Source organism: Cherax quadricarinatus, chromosome 2 (genome assembly GCF_038502225.1).
Source record: "Cherax quadricarinatus isolate ZL_2023a chromosome 2, ASM3850222v1, whole genome shotgun sequence".
Taxonomy (NCBI): domain Eukaryota; kingdom Metazoa; phylum Arthropoda; class Malacostraca; order Decapoda; family Parastacidae; genus Cherax; species Cherax quadricarinatus.
The window spans coordinates 14837235-14856730 of NC_091293.1; positions in this window are offsets into that span (position 1 = coordinate 14837235).

Below are 19496 nucleotides of genomic sequence, written 5' to 3' on the forward strand. Positions count from 1 at the left end.
AGAGATTTGAAATGCTTAACAATTCGCAAACAGGCGAAATTATTTATAAACAATGTCTCTACGTCCACAGCAGGACTCGAACCTGCTAACTCTGTATCAGAGTCCACAGTACTTTACCACGGAGTTGCGAATTGTTAGGAGTTTCAAATCTCTTTCGTTGTCCACTGCATGTGGCAGGATCGATGAAATAACTTTCAAAACGAGCTTGGTGCCCGGGGGTATTGTGCCCGGGGGTATAGTGCCCGGGGGTATGGTGCCCGAGGGTATAGGGTAACATCGCTTAGCATCGGCTAAGCGCCCATCCTTACCTTTTGTCTAGCTCCGTGGTAAAGCACTGTGGTCTCTGATACAGAGTTAGCAGGTTCGAGTCCTGCTGTGGACGTAGAGAAAATGTTTGTAAATAATTTCGCCTGTTTGCGAATTGTTAAGTGTATATATATATATATATATATATATATATATATATAACAACACTGCACTAGCCAAGGACTCGAACCCATGCTGCTTTGGCCTGCCTCATGGTGGGCGAAAACACATGATGCCCTAATCCACTGGACCATATGATCCTTAAGAGTAGCGCATCCAGTGGAACTGGATGATGTACTCCTTACCCAAGGACACACGATGTACACCATCGTGTGTCCTTAGTATATATATATATATATATATATATATATATATATATATATATATATATATATATATATATATATATATATATATATATATATATATATATATATATATATATAATGTCATGTCGAATAGGTAAAACACGATTTTGGCTGAAATAGCAACACTCTTCTGGCTGAATAAGCGTGGATGTAGTGCGAATGATAAAAAAGAGATGATTGCAGATGTTATGAATGAAAAGAAGTTGGATGTCTTGGTCCTAAGCGAAACAAAGCTGAAGGTGGTTGGTGAGTTTCAGTGGGGAGAAATATTTTTTTTGTTTTTTTATATTTTATTTAAATACGTGACATTTGATGAAATAAATATATAGAAACACATGACAACCTATAGTATTAATACTACCCTACCATCTTCAAGTAGAACACCACACTCACAACTACGTGTGGATCCTCCCCCCCCTCTTCCCCGTTCCCATGAACTGTACCAAATCTTACATTCATTTCATCAAACCTGTTGGATCCACCCAATAGAATTACATATATATAAACAAATCTGATATCATGTACATCCCGATAGGGCGTATGCACATAGAGGCCGCAGTACAGTCATAGCGTACCTCCGACCACAAAGAATTTCGTGACACTATCATGAAATACATGGCACCAACATAAGTATTTCCCAATTTACGTCAAGGGATCCTGTAAAAATTCCCCCTCCCACTCGGTGCTTATCCTCCCCTCCCCCTGCTATTCACAACCTAACCTATGCTATTATAATAATGGGTATTTCCCCAAAATCCTGAGCACATAAACATATACGGACCAACAAAGGCTCACTAACATCACTACAGGCTATGTACCTATAGATCAATAAAAAAAACATTACAATGCAAAGCACACAAAATATTTATTAAACAATTACATTTAATCAACAGGATATGACATGTAAATATATATTTCCAATACCACTTCAAGCAATAATTCATTGCAAACACACATAACAGGTATTGATCAAATACGTTTAACAAACATGCTAAGGCATGCATCTCCTCAGTATCTCCTCAAGCAAAAACGCCACACACCTTAATTACAAAGTTATATCAGAACATCTCACTGAACACTATTCAAGCTCTCAGGCCAAACAGGCCAAAACATGCAGTTATCTAGTGACTGTGCCACTTCAAGCAATAATGCCGCACACATGAAATAAAAAGTACAACACATCATCTCTCTGAACACTGTTCAAACTCTCAGGCCAAACAGGCTAAGATATGCAGATCACTAGTGACAAACAATAATGCCACACACATTAAATACAAAAATATATCACATCATCTCTCTGAACACCGTTCAAAACCTCAGGCCTCACACCATTCAGTGCAAAGCACCCAGAACAAATGTTGAAGCAAGTACATGTAACAAACAGGATAAAACATCCAGATTGCAGTGACAGTACCTCTTCAAGCAATTGTGCACACACATTAAATACAAAACTATATATCAGAGCATCACCAACAATAAACAGTAATACTATATGAGAAGCTTATTTATTTATTTATTTATTTAGAAATTTTAGCATACAAACAGAGGTACAAAAAATACAGGTAAGAGCAGCATGCCAAAGCCACTTATATGCATAGCATTACGGGCTGGCTTAAAATTAACTTAAGATTAACTAAGCAATGATGAAATCAGTGATAAGACATTATTGTAAACAGATAACTATAAAATACAAATGAGTATTACAAAGACAGGTCATATGGTTGCATGCATTGCTGTTCATTCAGTAGAATGGAGTATTCTGTTAGGTAGTGTATTTAAAAAAAATAACAAAGTTAGGTTTAACATTTGTGTGATATAATTGTGAGTAACATTTAGGATATACAATTTATATGGTTCAGTTATTCAGTATTTATTTGGTTTTGAGTGAGTAAGTGAACTTTGAGAAGAGACTTGAATTTATAAACAGGTAGTGTTTCTTTTATATTTACAGGTAATGAATTCCAGATTTTAGGGCCTTTTATGTGCATTGAGTTTTTGCATAGCGTGAGATGGACACGAGGAACATCAAAGAGTGATCTGTGCCTTGTATTATGGTCATGTGTTCTGTTGAGGATGGCAAGGAGATGTTTGAGGGGAGGGTTAATATCAGAGTTAAGTGTTCTATGTATGTAATAAGTGCAATAATAAGTATGGATGTTTTGTATGGTGAGTATGGTGAGTGTTTTGAATATTGGTGGGGTGTGCTGCCTGTAGTGAGAATTTGTTATCATTCTAACTGCAGCCTTTTGTTGGGTAATTAGTGGTCTGAGATGGTTAGTTGTTGTTGAGCCCCATGCACAAATTCCATAGGTGAGATAGGGGTAAATAAGAGAGTGGTAAAGGGCCAGGAGGGCTGACTGTGGAACATAGTACCGTATCTTCGATAGTATGCCTACGGTCTTGGAAATTTTCTTAGAAATTTGTTGTATATGTGTATGAAATTTGAGTCTATTATCGAGGTGGATTCCTAAGAATTTTCCCTCTGTTAGCTTTGTGATAGGTGATCCGTTTATCGTTATGTTAAGAGGTACATCTGTATCTCTGCTACCAAACTGAATGAAGTAGGTTTTGTCAATGTTTAGTGTAAGTTTGTTAGTCCTCATCCAGGTAGATATTTTCTGTAATTCGGTGTTTACAGTATTGGCTAGCGTGACTGGGCTCGGGTGAGAGAAGACGTATGTGGATGTCATCTGCAAAAAGTGTGGGTTTGAGTAATTGCGAAGCATTTGGTAGGTCATTTATGTATAGGAGAAAGAGAAGAGGGCCAAGGACACTTCCCTATGGGACACCAACTGTAATTGGTTGTGCGGAAGAGCTTGCCCCATTTGCGTACACATATTGGCTTCTGTTGCTGAGGTAAGACTTGAGGTAGTTGAGGGAGTGCCCTCTAATACCATAGTGTGACAATTTTACGTGGAGCAAGTCATGGTCAACTGTATCAAAAGCTTTACGTAAGTCAATGAAGATCCCCAGTGGGACTTCTTTTTTCTCTATTGCAGTGTATATATGTTCAAGCATGTGTATAATAGCATCATTAGTATTTTTATTAGGCCTGAATCCAAATTGGCAGGGGTTGAGAATGTTTTGGGAGATGAGGTAGGAGTAGATTCGTTTATGAATTAATTTTTCGAAGATTTTTGAGAGAGGGTGTAAATTGGATATTGGCCTATAGTTATTCAACTCTGTTTGGTCTCCTCCTTTATGGATCAGGGTGACCCTTGCTATTTTGAGAACTGTAGGGAAGGTGGAGGATTCAATGGATTTGTTAAAGAGTGTTGCAGTGATTGGTGATAGTACTTGTGACGCTTTTTTGTATATAAAGGGTGGTAAGGTATTTAAATCTCCTGCCTTGTTTTTCAGTGCGTTGATAATAAGGGAGACTTCGTATGGGTTAGTCGGAGCTAGGAACAGTGTGTTCGGGTAGTTGCCAGTGAGGTAGTCATTTATGACACATATTAATACACCACACTCAAAACCCACCTCTCCCAAAACCCTTCTAACTCACAATCCCACACGCAAACAGTCAAACCTCTGCGACACACCCCAAAACGCAATATCCCCCCCGGGGGAGGCCAACCCATTCATACCCCTGACAATCTATAAAACCCATAAATTTCTCAATTGGAAATCTCTATAGCCCTCCTGAAAATCCCTCTCCCACCCCTTCCCCCCATATATTTCCCTGTTGCGACTCTGTCCTATAAAAAGTTGCAGCTAGGGCCATTCTATGTTCCCCCACCCCTTTATCGCTCATTGCCCATGATATAAAGACAAAACCAACTGCTAAGTAAGCCACTGCCCTTTGAACTTCCAACTCTACACCACCCACATCTAAACTGAGCGCTCTCAAAACCGACAACCCTCCCCCAATACTGAATCACTTTCCAAAATCCTTCCCTCACAACCCCTAAGCATTCGCAAAAGCCGACTCATCTTCCCCACAATCTTGACACACCCAACCCTCCCTTACTCATCTATTACGTAAAACTACCCCTGACGGCAAGATTCGGTGGAGAAGCCTAAACATTACTTCCCTCACACATGGCGGATATGCAACCCTTTTAACAGACCCCAAATGTCTTTCCATGCTTACATCGGGTACGCTCCTTCCACAGCCATTGCCTCCCTAGGCCATAGCTTCCTCTCTGTGGACCCTACCTGCATGTTCTTCAGATCTCTGACGAGCATTAATACACGCAACAACTCCTAACAATCTCGCAAATCCCGTCCCCTCCACCATCTTCGAATCTCTTTCTGCACAATCCTCAACCCTCCACAGCCCCTCCCCATGCACCTGCAGGAACCCATGCTTCACATATACGCTCTTCAACCTTCGTTCCAAGTGAATTAGCCCCAGCCCTCCCTTGGCCATCAGAAGTGTTACCACCCCCTTCTTAACCAATCGCATCCCAAGCCCCAAATAAAATGGAAAACCTTACCCAACAATCTTCGAACATCCCCATACACCAAAGGGTACAATGCTGCAACATGCCATATTTTACTAAATAGATGCGATGCACATTGACCACAATGACCCTCTGGTGTAGTGTAAGATGTGTCGGCTGCAACCCAGTCAATCTTCCTAGCACTCTATCAACTACACTCTTTGAATTAACCTCCCTTGCCATCCACACATCGGCCACACACACCACACCACAAATCTTCAGCCAATCAACAACACACCACCTCGCCCCCTCACCCTCACCCTCCCACCCATTCCATACCCCTAATCTCATGAGCTTTGATTCATCCACATTCACTGCCATACCTGTTGCTGCCCCGAAAACCTATGATACCAGGTCTCCTACAACTTAGATCATCCCTTACTCCCTCCCGTATGCACCATTCCACTGCCCTGTAAAAAGGGTTCTGTAAACATGCAAATAGTATTTGTGACAGCAGGCAACCTTGTCTCACTCCCCTGCCCATTCGCACATGCGACCCCACCCTCCCATTAATCTGCACACACATTCTGTCTCCCTGATATAAAGTACACACCCATCTCACTATGTCCTCCCCAAACCCCTGCCACCTCATGATTCTCCACAAACCATACCTCTCGACACTATCATATGCCCCCCTCCAATCCAGTGCTAATACCCCTCCTTCCTCCTCATGCAGACAATCAATAAACCTTCTGATAACCCCATGCCCCTCGTACATTGATCTCCCCGGTATCCCATACTGGCCCCCTACTATAACCTTTCCAATGACCCTCTTAATAAGGTTCCCCAAAATTTTTGCAAAGAGTTTGTAGTCTACACACATGAGTGATATCATTCGATAATCCCTCACCGTTTACTGACTATCACCCTTTGGTACCAAAACTACAATCGCTGTCACTTGCAATTCCCCCAACTCACCCCGCTCTTTCATGACATTAAACAATTTCACCAAAAAGTCCTTCAATACATCCCAATGCTCAATATAAAAGTTGGCAGGCAGCCCCTCTATCCCCGGCGCCTTACCCCGACTCATACCCATTAATGTTGTACACACCTCCTCCTCAATGATAGTCCCCTGTAACTGTTCCCTGTCGTCCCTGTCAAGCACACACTGCACCCAATCTCCCGTCTCCCTTAACGCCCCCTCACTCACACCTGTACTTCTCATATATGCACTATGCTAAGCATCAACATACCTCCCATCCCTTCCATTGTAACCAGCTCTTGCCCCTCCCTATACCCCTCCATGTCCTCGTGGACCCGCATTCCTACCATTTCCATAGAAACACGCCGACGTGCCTGCCCTCACAGGACACATGCCAACGGCCTATCGCCCCATATCACCTCCTCTAACCCCCCTAAAACCCTTACCGCATCAAACCGTTCATTTTGCAATTCCTTGAGTCTATCCTTCAATCTGTCCCTGGGGTTCCCCCCTTCCTCTCTCATAATACTCCCTTAACTGCCCCTTAAGATACCTAATAAGCCCATAAGCCAGCTGGTTCCCATGCCTCCCATGGCAAACATAGAATTCTTGAATCCTTATCTTTGCTGTTGTATCCCACCAACTCATCACATCCCCCTTCACGTGTGCCCCATCCTACAAACTTTCCCGCAAACGTGCAAATAAGACCCTCTCCTCGACATCTTGAAGTAACCAAACATTCAATTTCCAATAGCTCTTATACCTGTTCGGCCATCCCTCCCATCTCAGTTCCACAAAAACTCCTCTGTGATCTGAAAAAAAGCACATCCAAGATATTTTCTCTCTGAACCATTGCTTTTCTCGTTACGTATAGTCTGTCCAGCCTTGCTGCATACCCCTGCCTCACAAAGGTGTGCTCCACCTCCCACGCCGCACCCCCCACATCCACCAACTCCACTCCGGTTAACGTCTCCCTCAAAATGCCAGAACAATATCCCGCCCCCCTAGGTTCCACATCCCTACGACGTATCACACAATTCCAGTCACCTCCCACCACAGCTACCGCCGGAAGCGACCTCAGGTGATATACCAACACATCCTGTACAAACTCATTCTTGAACCGACCGTCCCCCTCCACGGGACCATAAACACACACAAAGGTTATCTTTTCCCTTCCCCACATCCCATCCACTCTTATAACCTTCCCCTCCCCACCCTCCTCACAATAATGTACAGTAAACAGGCTAGCATCCCTCATCAAAATAGCCACTCCTTTCAATCTCGGTGAGTGTGCCGCATATGCAGTGTACCCCTCAATCACCAACATATAACCCAGCTTTTGATTGTGTGTTTGTACAAACACAACATCTACACCATACCTAACGAGAAGCTCATGAAACTATGTACACTTCCTATCATTTATCAGTCCATTAATATTTATAGTGAGACTCTTGAAGCCGTCGATGGTTTGCCTTTATGCACTGCTATGCCCTTTCCCCCTTCCTCCTAATACTTCCTTGGTCCTCATATGCCCCTCTGGGACCTCCTTTCACAGGTCTCTTGCCCCTTGACCCTCCAGGTCCATGCTCCTCCACATCCGCCCAAATCTTTTTACATGAATGCTGTGCCAGAGTGAGCACATCGTCTATATCCAAGAGCATGGCCACTCTCTTCCACGACCCTCGAGCCTTCCTCTCAGCATCCACCCGGAAGCCATCCTCATGCACTTCTGCTACCACAGTACCAATTTACAAATCAGCATCAACTTTTGCCTCTGACATGCCCCCACAACACCTGGAAGCACTGCAGACTCCAGGGCATCCACAAGCCCCTCAGCGGAGACCTCACCTGGGGTTCCAAACAGGTCGTGGAGCACTGTGTCAATGGTGGCCTCCACGTCCCTGTCCTCACCAAGCGGCACCACCTACAGTCTACAGTGCCTGCCCGGAAGAGCTCGGCTCCCCCGGAAGCATTACACACACTCCCCCGATCAATTAAGCCTCGTCGACCTCCACATTTCAAGCCTTGTGCAAAGTAGGCATCTCCGGTCGTGTCTCCTCCATCGTCTCCTGTTCCTCCAGTGCCTCCTTACATTGACCATCTGCCTGTGAACCCTGCCGTTGAACACACTGCACAGCAATGCGGTCATAGGCGCCGCACAAGCGACAAGTACGTTGTTGCCCAGTGTAGGTCACCATCACTTGTGTCCTGAAGTCGTCAAGGTAAACATAGGAAGGAATGGGATGCCTTAATGCCATTTTCAAAGAGAAACTTCCCTCAGGCATCCCAGCATATGATCCTTCCTTCCACTTCCCCAATGTCGCCATGTGAACTGTCCCGTACTTTTCAAACACGGCACGCAGGTCTACCTCATCAGCCTTGAAAGGTACATTCCAGATCATCATCCACGTGTAGTAGTGGGACACATCATGGAGCCTCACCATCACAGCAGGATTTACCGGCACACAGAGATCCTGAAATCTGGCAACTGTGTCTTCATATACACTAGCACTGATAACCTTCACAAAGATCCGGTATGCCCCGTTCGAAGCCACACCATACAGCTCTTCATTTGCTATGCCGTATGTGTCCCTGATGATGGCAGGCAGTAAAACCTGAGCCGAGAGGGCATACACAGCCCCATGAACAACTTCAATGCCGACAGTGTAACCCGGCGTCTACCCTGCTGCACCATTTTGCGAAAATCAAGTTGTCACCAGCTGACAGCAGGGGGCAGGCTTAGCGCACGTCCGCTAGTCCCAAGGGTTGAGTGACGAATGGCAAATGAGATTAAGTCACGAGCAGCTGAGAGAGTTAGAGCTAAGGAAGGGGTAGCAATAATGTTGAAGGACCAGTTAAGGAAGGAGAAGGAGTAACATAAATGTGTAAATTCAAGGATTATGTGGATTAAAATAAGAGTCGGATGTGAAAAGAGGGTTATAATAAGTGTGTATGCACCTGGAGAAGAAAGGAGTGTAGAGGAGGGAAAGAGAGATTTTGGGAGACGTTAAGCAAATGTATAGGAACCTTTGAACCAAGTGAGAGAGTAATTGTGGTAGGGGACCTAAATGCTAAAGTAGGAGAAACATTTAGAGAGGGTGTGGTAGGTAAGTTTTGGGTGCCAGGTATAAATGATAATGGGAGCCCTTTGATTGAACTTTGTGTAGAAAGGGGTTTAGTTATAAGTAATACATATTTTGAGAATAAGAGGATAAATAAGTATACAAGGTATGATGTAGGGTATAATGACAGTAGTTTGCTGGACTATGTATTGGTAGATAAAAGACTGTTGAGTAGACTTCAGGATGTACATGTTTATAGAGGGGCCACAGATATATCAGATCACTTTTTAGTTGTAGCTACACTGAGAGTAAAAGGTAGATGGGATACAAGGAGAATAGAAGCAGCAACTAAGAGAGAGGTGAAGGTGTATAAACTAAAAGAGGAGGCAGTTAGGGTAAGATATGAACAACTATTGGAGGATAGATGGGCTAATGAGAGCATAGGCAGTGGGGTCGAAGACGTATGGGGTAGGTTTAAGAATGTAGTGTTAGAGAGTTCAGCAGAAGTTTGTGGTTACAGGAAAGTGGGTGCAGGAGGGAAGAAAAGTGATTGGTGGAATGATGTAAAGAGAGTAGTAAGGGAAAAAAAGTTAGCATATGAGAGGTTTTTACAAAGTAGAAGTGATGCAAGGAGGGAAGAGTATATGGAGAGAAAAAGAGGGGTTAAGAGAGTGGTGAAAAATTGTAAAAATAGAGCAAATGAGAGAGTGGGTGAGATATTATCAACAAATTTTGTTAAAAATAAGAGAATATTTTGAGGAATTGTTAAATGCTGATGAAGATAGGGAAGCTGTGATTTCGTGTATAGGGCAAGGAGGAATAACATCTTGTAGGAGTAAGGAAGAGCCGGTTGTGAATGTGGGGGAAGTTTGTGAGGCAGTGGGTAGAATAAAAGGGGGTAAGACAGCTGGGATTGATGGGATAAAGATAGAAATGTTAAAAACAGGTGGGGATATAGTTTTGGAGTGGTTGGTGCAATTATTTAATAAATGCATGGTAGAGGGTAAGGTGCCCAGGGATTGGCAGAGAGCATGCATAGTTCCTTTGTATAAAGGAAAAGGCGATACAAGAGAGTGCAAAAATTATAGTGGAATAAGTCTGTTGAGTATACCTGGTAAAGTGAATGGTAGAGTTATTATTGAAAGAACTAAGAGTAAGACAGAGAATAGGATAGTAGATGAACAATGAGGCTTTAGGAAGGGTAGGGGGTGTGTAGACCAGTGAAACATATAGGTGAGCAGTATTTAGATAAGGCTACAGAGGTTTTCGTGGCATTTATGGATTTGGAAAAGGCATATGACAGGGTGGATAGGGGGGCCAATGTGGCAGATGTTGCAGGTGTATTGTATAGGAGGTAGGTTACTGAAAGCAGTGAAGAGTTTTTACGAGGATAGTGAGGCTCAGGTTAGAGTGTGTAGGAGAGAGGGAGATTATTTCAAAGTAAAATTAGGCCTTAGACAAGGATGTGTGATGTCACCGTGGTTGTTCAATATATTTATAGATCAGGTTGTAATAGATGTGGATGCGAGGATCTTGGCAAGAGGTGTGGAGTTAAAAGATGAAGAATCAAATACAAAGTGGGAGTTGTCACAGTTGCTCTTTGCTGATGACACTGTGCTTTTGGGAGATTCTGAAGAGAAGTTGCAGAGGTTGGTGGATGAATTTGGTAGGGTATGTAAAAGAAGAAAATTAAAAGTGAATATAGGAAAGAGTAAGGTTATGAGGATAACAAAAAGATTAGGTGACGAAAGACTGGATACCAGATTGGAGGGAGAGAGTATGGAGGAGGTGAATGCATTCAGATATTTAGGAGTGGACGCGTCAGCAGATGGGTCTATGAAGGATGAGGTGAATCGCAGAATTGATGAGGGGAAAAGGGTTAGTGGTGTACTTAGGAGTCTGTGGAGGTAAAGAACTTTGTCTGTGGAAGCAAGGAGGGGAATGTATGAGAGTATAGTTGTACCAACACTCCTGTATGGGTGTGAAGCATGGGTGATGAATGTTTAAATGAGGAGAAGGCTGGAGGCAGTGGAGATGTCATGTCTGAGGGCAATGTGTGGTGTGAATGTAATGCAGAGAATTCGTAGTTTGGAAATTAGGAGAAGGTGTGGGATTGCCAAAAACTATTATCCAGAGGGCTGAGGAGGGGTTGTTGAGGTGGTTTGGACATGTAGAGAGAATGGAATAAAACAGAATGACTTCGAGAGTGTATCAGTCTGTAGTGGAGGGAAGGCGGGGTTTGGGTCGGCCTAGGAAGGGATGGAGGGAGGGGGTAAAGTAGGTTTTGTGTGAGAGGGGCTTGGACTTCCAGCAAGCGTGCTTGAGCATATTTGATAGGAGTGAACGGAGACAAATGGTTTTTAATACTTGACGTGCTGTTGGAGTGTGAGCAAAGTAACATTTATGAAGGGATTCAGGGAAACTGGCAGGCCGGACTTGAGTCCTGGAGATGGGAAGTACAGTGTCTACACTCTGAAGGAGGGGTGTTAATGTTGCTGTTTTATAAACGTATAAGAAATTTTTTTAGAAAGGACTTAATTTTAAATGAATTTTTGCTAACTGACCAGTTTTACATATTCGGCACGACATATATATATGTATATATATATATATATATATATATATTATATATATATATATATATATATATATATATATATATATATATTTATATATATATATATATATATATATATATGTATATATATATATATATATTTCTCCAGTTCAAAAATGCATGTTAATTTTAAATTTTCAAAGGAAGTGCTCTCCACAGTGTAATTTTTATTCCGTTATATTTGGACCATTTCATGCATACTTCAAGGTTGCACAAACTTCATCTTTGGTTTTTCTCTATCACAGACTGAATACATGAAGTACATCAGAATATTCGTTAGTAGGGTGTCCCATTGAGTTTTTCTCAACTGCCCGGCTTCCGACTTGAGGTGACGTACTTCGCATGTCCCAGTTCTTTCACCTGAAGCAGAACCTACCATTCCCTCAATGCTTCATAGTCGTGTGGAGCCTACTGTGCCATCTGGACTAGAGCAAGGATTCCTACCCACCGGTTAGATTTCTGAGTGCGGAAGTTGGAGAGGTTAATGCAGGAATACCAGAACCTCAAGAAGAGTCGAAATCGAGGTGATACGCAAGCGAGGATTTTCCAGGACTCCCTCGGCGATCTCTTTGACATCAGAGCCAGTGATGCCCTGGCACAGATGATCGTCGAAGAGCATCGAGTATTTTACCAAATGCAGCACGAGGATGTCGCCTCCTGCAGAATGTCTGATCTCGTGACAGTGGGATGGGAGAGTTGGAAGCGACTTCAGGAAGAACAAGAAAAGACGAGAAGGGTGAAGGCAGAGGCAGAGGCAACTTAATCTTCGGTGGCAGCACCTCAGTTGTCTTCCACGTCCTCCTCCAGCCTCGAATCCGAGGGTAACGAAGACTGCCTCTACTCCCAGTTGCTCGTCAGTGCTTACGGCGCCTCCCATGCAACCAAAGAACATCTTCGCCTCTTCAGCTGTCGTGTCAGCCCTCTATCGAGTCAACCTCCCGGACCGTGGAGGCGCGTTCATAGCAGGAGCCGTGACAGGAGCTCTTGGCCATTATCTCTCGAGTCTGACCCTCTCCAGAAGCTCAGTCCGGCGATCTAGGCGGCAGGCACGGCTTCGAGTGGACACTCAAGATCGAGAAGTCTTCACCCCCAGAGGTCCACTTTTCCTGCAGTGGGACGCAAAGCTTCTTCCAGACTACAGTGAAGATGGGGAAAGGGTGGACTGTGTAGCTGTGCTAGTTACTGGCCCGGGCAGTTTTGAGAAGTTGTTGTCTGTGCCGAAGACAGAAAGGGGAATGGGAGTGGCACTGGCAGAGGCATGCATTCCTGCTCTTGACGATTGGTCACTTCCTTCTCATATTCAAGACCTGGTCTTTGATACGACCACCTCGAACATGGGTCTCCACCACGAAGCCTGTACGCTGATCGAAGAAGGACTTGGGAGGGAACTCGTGTGGACAGCTTGCCATCATCATGTCTTGGAGATTGTTCTCTCTAGTGTTTACAAGGTAGTCTTCGGGCCGACGCGAGCACCAGAAACTGGACTCTTCACGAGGTTTTGGAAGGAATGGCCCAACGTCAACAAAGAGGTATACGTTGGTGCCCCCAGCAAGATGTTCTACGAACACATTGAAAGAGCAGCGCATCAACATGGTTTCCTACATCAAGCAATCAAGCAGGCTATGAAGGAGCAGTAAGTGCAAGCAGACTACGCCGAGTTCCTAAGCCTGAGCCTCCTCTTCTTGGGTGGAGGGGTTGACAAGCGGGCCAAATTTCGGCCCCCAGGCCTGACGCATCACGCGCGGTAGATGGGGAAGGGATTGTATGTCCTGTAGGTCTTCCTCTTCTGGAACCAGTTCAATCTCACTCCCAAAAAATCGCATGCCGTTGGATCACTCTCACTTCTCGTTGCCTTGATCTACGTCCGGTTCTGGAACGAGGCTCCGCGTGGCATGCAAGTCCCTCGCAATGACTTGGGCGTCTTCCAAACCCTTTGAGCGTATCCGGACAAAGAGATCACAAATGCTGCTGCCATCACCTGTGCACGCCATCTCTGGTATCTGGCGGAGCACCTGGCTGGATTGGCGTTCTTCGACGAGAAGATGGACATTGCGACAAAGTGCAAGATGATGACCATCCTTGAGCGGGAAAAGAAACCAGGGTATCTCCGTCGCTTGCAAGGTATTCCAGAGATCGGAGTCGGAATGGAGGAGTTCGTAACTAAGAGGACAATGAAGATGTTTAACGTCATTGCTAAGCAGAGGAAGGGGAAGGAAAAATCTTTTTCTTGAATGAAGACCCCATAACGTAGGAGACGAACACGACGTTCCTGGAAAGGAAGAAGTCTGCAGGCTCTCTGAAGGTCGTGAACGACGCAGCAGAAAGAGCTGTTTCCCTCGCTCAGACCTTCAACGCGTTGCTGACCAATAACGAGGATTAGAAGCAGTACCGTATTCGCCTCGTGGAGGATCACAGTCGTCGCTTCCCTGCTCCGACCAAGAACAGACTAATGAAGTAGGGTAATTGCTGAATTTTAAAGGGACAAATTGAAGTCCCACCGTATATCATCGTTCATGTAGGCACGAGGAAACATTATTAAGAGCGAGCGGAGCGACATCTTACTGGCAGGTGGTGTGACAAATGAGCGACCCGACACGACCAGACCCCACCCGACACAACCAAATGCTTATGATGGCTAATATTTTTTTCCCTATTTGAAATAGAGACTTAATTCCTTTTGAATATTCTCATGAAATAAATTAACCGTTGGTTTCGCTGACATTCCATGGGAACTCTCCAGGAAACGATGGTATTTGAGTGGATGTTTGGCCAATTTTCGAAGTTTACTCAACTTGAGGAGCGAATTGCCTGAGATTTTCTGTTGTGACGCTATGTTTTCTTTACTGAATTCGAAAGAAAAAAAGATGGGAGAATAAGATTAAGAACTTATATTAATTTTTTTTTTACTTTTAGTGGGAGAAATGAACTGGGGAAGACACCCATTTTCAGTGACTTTTAAGATGAATGCAGTGTCCAGCGGTTGGCGAAGGTTGACCAAAACAGACGATTTCTTATGCAGGAATTCATGACAAACATGTGCTTTAAATAAATCGAGTGGTACCTCCTCTTCAATGCACATATAATTGCTTGCTCACTGTGCGCTCAATAAAGCGCTAAAAACTGGTTATTGATTCAGTCATTCTGCTTTCAGGGAAAATTGGAGCTATACTATGCGAAGGGGAGGAACAAAGATTAAAATTTCTTCAGTTTCTCTCATGTCGGCGAGAGACACGTTTTAGCGTGACTCCAAAAACTGAACGAAATTTATTGAAAATTGGTTTGAATTTTACTTAGCAACAGTGTAACAAAATAAAACTTCTGGAGCAAACAATTTTACATTTTTTTTTCGACCAGTCTAATATCTTTATCTATATCTATCTATATATATATATATATATATATATATATATATATATATATATATATATATATATATATATATATATATATATATATATATATATATATGTATATATATATATGTCGTGCCGAATAGGCAGAATTTGAGATCTTGGCTTAAATAACAACGCTCATCTTGCCATATAGGACAAGTGAAAATTTGTGTATGCAATAATTTCGCCAAAATCATTCTGAACATAACGAAAAAAATGTATTTCACTGTGTTTGTTTAGTATTAAATTATTGTAAACAAATCTAAAATATATTTAGTTGAGTTAGGCTAAAATAAATTGTTCTTGTTATAATAAGTTTAGGTAAGTTTTCTAAGATTCTTTTGGAGTAAAATTAATTTTTTTTACATTAACATTAATGAAAAAAATATATCTTTAAACGTATAAGATAAAATTTTAGAAAGGACTTAATTTTAAATGAGTTCTTGCTAATTGACCAGTTTTACATATTCGGCACTATGTATATATATATATATATATATATATATATATATATATATATATATATATATATATATATATATATATATATATATATTTATATATATATATATATATATATATATATATATATATATTTATATATATATATATATATATATATATATATATATATATACATATATATATATATATATATATATATATATATATATATATATATATATATATATATATATATATATATATATATATATATATATATATATATATATATATGCAATAAGATCACAGTAAACAGGTGATTTCAAAATATGCAAAACAACCACTCTGAAAGAATAGAGAAATTCCAAGCGCTTTCGTGACTACTCACATTATGAAGGAACTATGAAAGTGAAGCATCCAAGGAAGCTATATAAGGGGTCCGGCCAGCACCTCACTATCAGATCCCACAACGGTTAAACACGTGACGCGCGGCGAGCCAACTTGGATAGGTCCTTTGCACAACTCACCCCCAAGCTATTCTACCCAAGAAAATTTAAAATTATTTGTCAAGTGTATTATTAAATTCTTCCCAAATTCTATTAATTATAAATGGGTCTAATTTATATAAACCAAAGGAAATATTCATATTATTTTCAAAACTGCTTTTTATGAAACAAGATTCAATTATATTCCTGTCGACCATGGACTTGCTTGATACTACTTTCTCAACTTTTTGAAAATCAATTGGATGGTTAAAATCTCTTACATGAATAAATAGAGCATTGGAATCTTGTCCATTTCTAATGCTATATTTATGTTGTTTTAATCTTAGTTCGAGATTTTTACCACTTTGCGATAAAGTTTATTACGGTCAAACTGGTAAAAATCTCGAACTAAGATTAAAACAACATAAATATAGCATTAGAACTGGACAAGATTCCAATGCTCTATTTATTCATGTAAGAGATTTTAACCATCCAATTGATTTTCAAAAAGATGAGAAAGTAGTATCAAGCAAGTCCATGGTCGACAGGAATATAATTGATAAATTAGACACATGTGCAACTCTTGGGTATCTTTATTGAGGAAACGTTTCGCCACACAGTGGCTTCATCAGTCCATACAAAGGAGAATCTTGAAGAACAGGAGGAGAATGAGGTAATCAGTCCCTCAACCTTGAGTCGATGTGGTCAGTCCATCAATCAGACCACATCGACTCAAGGTTGAGGGACTGATTACCTCATTCTCCTCCTGTTCTTCAAGATTCTCCTTTGTATGGACTGATGAAGCCACTGTGTGGCGAAACGTTTCCTCAATAAAGATACCCAAGAGTTGCACATGTGTCTAATTTATCAACATGTCGGTTCTCTGAACCATTCATCTACAAAGGAATATAATTGAATCTTGTTTCATAAAAAGCAGTTTTGAAAATAATATGAATATTTCCTTTGGTTTATATAAATTAGATCCATTTATAATTAATAGAATTTGGGAAGAATTTAATAATACACTGGACAAATAATTTTAAATTTTCTTGGGTAGAATAGCTTGGGGGTGAGTTGTGCAAAGGACCTATCCAAGTTGGCTCGCCGCGCGTCACGTGTTTAACCGTTGTGGGATCAGATAGTGAGGTGCTGGCTGGACCCCTTATATAGCTTCCTTGGATGCTTCACTTTCATAGTTCCTTGATAATGTGAGTAGTCACGAAAGCACTTGGAATTTCTCTATTCTTTCAGAGTGGTTGTTTTGCATATATATATATATGTCGTGCCGAATAGGCAGAACTTGCGATCTTGGCTTAAATAGCAACGCTCATCTTGCCATATAGGACAAGTGAAAATTTGTTTATGCAATAATTTCGCCAAAATCATTCTGAACCTAACGGAAAAAATATATTTCACAGTGTTTGTTTAGTATCAAATTATTGTTAACAAATCTAAAATATATTTATTTGGGTTAGGCTAAAATAAATTGTTCTTGGTATAATAAGGTTAGGTAAGTTTTCTAAGTTCCTTTTCGTGCAAAATTATAAATTTTTACATCAACATTAATGAAAAAAATATATCTTTAAACGTATGAGAGAAAATTTTAGAAAGGACTTAATTTTAAATGAGTTCTTGCTAATTGACCAGTTTTACATATTCGGCACGATATATATATATATATATATATATATATATATATATATATATATATATATATATATATATATATATATATATATATATATATATATATATATATATATATATATGCAAAACAACCACTCTGAAAAAATAGAGAAATTCCAAGCGCTTTCGTGACTACTCACATTATCAAGGAACTATGAAAGTAAGGCATCCAAGGAAGCTATATAAGGGGTCTGGCCGGCACCTCACTATTAGATCCCACAACGGTTAAACACGTGACGCGCGGCGAGCCAACTTGGATAGGTCCTTGGCACAACTCACCCCACAAACTATTCTACCCAAGAATTAAGAAATTTTAAAGATTATTTGTCCAGTGTATTATTAAATTCTTCCCATTTCCAGGACTCAAGTCCGACTATATGAAAATAACCGGTTTCCCTGAATCCCTTCACTAAATATTACCCTGCTCACACTCCAACAGATCGTCAGTTGAGAAAGTAGTATCAAGCAAGTCCATGGTCGACAGGAATATAATTGAATCTTGTTTCATAAAAAGCAGTTTTGACAATAATATGAATATTTCCTTTGGTTTATGGAAGTATGGTTTATGGAGTATGGAAGAAGTGAATGTTTTCAGATACTTGGGAGTTGACGTGTCGGCGGATGGATTTATGAAGGATGAGGTTAATCATAGAATTGATGAGGGAAAAAAGGTGAGTGGTGCGTTGAGGTATATGTGGAGTCAAAACACGTTATCTATGGAGGCAAAGAAGGGAATGTATGAAAGTATAGTAGTACCAACACTCTTATATGGGTGTGAAGCTTGGGTGGTAAATGCAGCAGCGAGGAGACGGTTGGAGGCAGTGGAGATGTCCTGTCTAAGGGCAATGTGTAGTGTAAATATTATGCAGAAAATTCGGAGTGTGGAAATTAGGAAAAGGTGTGGAGTTAATAAAAGTATTAGTCAGAGGGCAGAAGAGGGGTTGTTGAGGTGGTTTGGTCATTTAGAGAGAATGGATCAAAGTAGAATGACATGGAAAGCATATAAATCTATAGGGGAAGGAAGGCGGGGTAGGGGTCGTCCTCGAAAGGGTTGGAGAGAGGGGGTAAAGGAGGTTTTGTGGGCAAGGGGCTTGGACTTCCAGCAAGCGTGCGTGAGCGTGTTAAATAGGAGTGAATGGAGACGAATGGTACTTGGGACCTGACGATCTGTTGGAGTGTGAGCAGGGTAATATTTAGTGAAGGGATTCAGGGAAACCGGTTATTTTCATATAGCCGGACTTGAGTCCTGGAAATGGGAAGTACAATGCCTGCACTTTAAAGGAGGGGTTTGGGATATTGGCAGTTTGGAGGGATATGTTGTGTATCTTTATACGTATATGCTTCTAGACTGTTGTATTCTGAGCACCTCTGCAAAAACAGTGATAATATGCGAGTGTGGTGAAAGTGTTGAATGATGATGAAAGTATTTTCTTTTTGGGTATTTTCTTTCTTTTTTGGGTCACCCTGCCTCGGTGGGAGACGGCCGACTTGTTGAAAAATATATATATATATATATATATATATATATATATATATATATATATATATATATATATATATATATATATATATATATATATATATATATATATATATATATATGTATATATATATATATATATATATATATATATATATATATATATATATATATATATATATATATATATATATATATATATATATATATATATATATATATATATATATTTCTTTTATTTCATGCCGTAGGCTGGCCAAATTTCTGCTACTTGTCAAGTAACTAA